We start from the raw sequence: 4,146 nt of genomic DNA on the forward strand, positions 1-4,146 counted from the left end.
TTCCTTGGTGGGCTTCAGGTTGAACATAAATCGTGAAAGGGGCTCAATGAGTTGACGAGAAAACAGATTTTCCAGCAGTATTTATTGCCATTCCAGTACCATGGAAATTGTATGTGTGTAACAACAGATTGAATAGTTCTGCAGAGGTTTGAAGACATAGGTTAGTGATACATAATAAACTTTACAGACATTTCCTTTTATGGATTCGAGACTCACCTTCAAGACTTGTTTGATTTCTTCCATAATATTTCACCTTGGTGAACTTATTATTTTTTTCAGGAAAATCCAAAGTAAATAAAAATTAAGCTGTCACAGATCCACAACTTTTCGGAATTTAATATAGCTGAATCTTTCTAGATTCATAGGTCATTTCCTCACTCTTGTTAAGTCACCGTGGCCTCCATCCAAAGGATTTCTGAATCTTATTTCACTTAGAAACACTGACTATATTTTATCTTTATTGGCTTTGCAGTTTTGAACATACCCTAACAGGATGCTTCTTAGGACCATCTTATGATACACAATTACCGTCAGAAGAAAGGGGTCCAAGAAAAGTCAGGCAATGGCTTAACAGATGATCAAAGGGAAAAGACAAGTAGAAATTCAGCTTGATTGTTAGTTTCAGGTGTGCCTGAAAACCAAAGATGAAGGCAGCAAAATGAATGATGACTGTGTCAGCCTTGTGTATATGAACATCAACAGTAACACAGGGGTCATGGCACCAACTTTCCGTAAGGTTCATTATGACAATAATATGTGGCTTACAGATTGAGCAACAATCATACAGATATATACGTGAACTAAATGCGATGTTGGGAAATTGAGCTTGTAGGTATTTTGTAAATGCTGTGTATGATGTAATGATATATAACACATCTTACAGAAATTAATTTTATTAGTAAAAAAATTTAAACAGTCCTATAAATGTTTTGAACTTCGTTTCCTATTGCTTGTGTATCAAATTACAACAAACTGAGTAGTTTTTTTTTTTTAATTTATTTATTTATTATTTATGGCTGTGTTGGGTCCTCGTTTCTGTGCGAGGGCTTTCTCTAGTTGCGGCGAGCGGGGGCCACTCTTCATCGCAGTGCGCGGGCCTCTCATTATCGCGGCCTCTCTTGTTGCGGAGCACAGGCTCCAGACGCGCAGGCTCAGTAGTTGTGGTTCAAGGGCCTAGTTGCTCCACGGCATGTGGGATCTTCCCAGACCAGGGCTCGAATCCGTGTCCCCTGCATTGGCAGGCAGATTCTCAACCACTGCGCCACTAGGGAAGCCCCCAAACTGAGTAGTTTTTAAAAAGTAGCAATTTATCCTAGAGTTCTGGAGCTCAGAAGTCCAAAATGGGTCTTGTGGAATTAAGTCAAGGTGTTGATTAGGCTGGTTCCTTCTGGAGGTTCTTAAAGGAAACTCTCCTTCCTTAACTTTTTCACCTTGTACAGACTCCCCCATGCCTTGCCTCCTGGCCCCCAACCTAGATCACTCCAACCTCTCCTTCTATTATCACATCTAATTCTGACTCTGACCCTCTTGTCTCTCTTTTATAATGACCCTTCTCATTAGATTGGACACACCTGGATAATCCAGGCTACTCTTCCCCAGTTCCTTCCTGTAGTCACATCTGCAAAGCGCCCTTTGCCATATAAGGTGGCATTCTCGGGTTTCAAGGACTAGGATGGGTACATCTCAGGAAAGAGGGCATTATTCTATCTACTCAGGCACCTTCTATGTGTATGGTGGTGTTCTATATACTAAAGTGAGTAAGACAAAAGTTTGTTATCCTCAAAGAACTTACGATGCATGTGAGAGAAACACCTACTGTAGGTCTGTGGGGGACTAGGGGTTAGAGGGAATCCACGTGGGAAGACTAGAGAAAGGACTGGCAATAGGAAATGAGCCCTGATAGAAAAGATCTAAGTTGGAGAAAATGGGTAAAACGGATTTTCCAGGAAAAGGGAAATGTGTGTGAATAAAGGAGCTTGTCAAGTTCAGGAGAGAGAAGGGTGTGAGGAAGGGAGTGATGATTTATGAGCCCTACAGGATGAGGACCAGACTATGAAAAGCTTTTTAGGAGAGCCTAAGACATTGGGTGTCTACCCTGACCACTCATCTGCGTCACCAAGGAACTTTCACACATCTCTGATGTCGAGATGCTTCATCAGGTGTGCTTGGTACAAAGTGGATTCTGAGTATGGGCAGTGATAACATTAATACCATTTTTTAAAATGTACACTCAGGCTGAAAAGCCCTTTACATTTCTAAAAACTTTTACATTTTATCCAAGCACAGTGGAAAACTAATGAAGGAGTTGAACAGGTTCAGATGTGACATGGTCAAATGTCTACTTTTGAAAGATAAATATGGTGGCTGTATGGACGTTAACTTGGATTACACAAGATCAGAAACATAAAGAGTTAAAAAGAATCTGTTATTTTAAATCAGAAATTACAAGGGCTTGAAATAGAGTAATGGCATTTTTCATCCCTTAATGTGGTTGATGAGTACAGAGATAAATGATGGTCAATGGATAATAAGAAATTTGAGTGATGCTTTGGGGTGAATTTACAGGACACAGTCTTTCCTGTATGTAATGATTTTCCCACTCTGATCCTCAGCCCTGACTTCACTCTTAACACTAGATGTCTTCATGACTTCTGCAACTGTATGTCATCTAAGTATTTCAAATTTATCATAAAGAAGATAAAAATCTTGATTAATTACTGCCCCTTCCCCACTATCAACCTTACCCATGGTACCTATGGTAAATTTATTCTTCCATTTGTTCTGGGAAGATGTTTTGGGATTATCCTTATCTCCTCTTTTTCTTTCACTCCACCACTAAGCCAGCCACAAATCCTGGAGTCTCTGCCTCCAAACTACTTTCAGAATGTCATCACTTCTCAAAAATTCCATCGTGACCACTTATATATCTTAGTTGACATTGCAATAGCTCCTTAATAGATATTTGGATTTTGCCTTCTTCCAACTCTATTCAAGTAAGAATCAGAGAGATGCTTCTAAAATGTAAGTAAGGTCTTGTCACTTTGCTGCTCAGAATACCCCATTTGCTTCTCATTTCTCTCAGAGTAAAATCCAGTCCTGGTTGACTAATGTCACTTTTTTGTTTACCTGAAACCAAAGTCCATAATTGTATCCACAAGATATGTTTATTAATTCAATCAAAGTGTAAAAAATATAAGTAGGATTTCTATGAGCTTCCTATGTTTAAAATGTGATGATTATAAAGATGATTTGAGGCACACTATAAAGGATATTTATGGATTTAAGGTTTAGCTGACTATTGGACATGTATACTTTAAGTATTTAAAAGAAACACATTCACCTATGTTCTATATCTTGTATGCTACTGACCCTGCAAACCGGTAAGAATAAACATAAACAAAATTACACACCATGTAGAATTTGAAAGTTGCTGAAAATGATAAGTGGAAATACATTTTACCATGAATAACAGCAATTTACTACTAAGCAATTTACTAATAAGCAGTAATAGCAATTACTACTAAGATGTAATTTTTAGGATCAGGACTTGACTATTCTAAATTAGAGTCAAAGAACATTTTACAATTTTATGTTGTTAATTATTTTAACATCCAGTGATATTTTATGGAGTAAGATGGAGAAATTAAAAATACTTGAGTGCTTTGTCCTTTAAATCGTTCCTTTGTTTACAGTCATGAAATCAATGATTTATTATTAGGTCAGTCCATCTCTCAAGTACAAAGATGCTGTAAAATATTGAACTCTGACAAATGTCTAGGAAAAATATTGAATAAACAAGTCAAAAGATTTACCGAAAATGATTTTTTGCTTATAGTCAAGGGAAACATACATTTTGTACTTTACATTTCTGTTTTACCGGGGATAAAATATCTAGTGTAGCCCTGTAAACTATATTCTTAGAGTTACAGCTAAAATGGCTTAGAGCTCTGAATACTTTAGGGTATGCTTTTTTTTTTTTTTTTTTTTTTAGGGTATGCTTTAAGGAAATCATTTGGGGTAGTTTTGTTTTGTTTTGTTTTGTTTCCCTGTTGTAAAACAGTATTGTGATGTAGCTGAAAAATAAAACAGAACTGACAATTTTGAGAAGAAAAAGTACACATGGATGTGAAATCTAAAATTAGCTGA

This window comes from Balaenoptera musculus, chromosome 14 (genome assembly GCF_009873245.2).
Source record: "Balaenoptera musculus isolate JJ_BM4_2016_0621 chromosome 14, mBalMus1.pri.v3, whole genome shotgun sequence".
Taxonomy (NCBI): Eukaryota; Metazoa; Chordata; class Mammalia; order Artiodactyla; family Balaenopteridae; genus Balaenoptera; species Balaenoptera musculus.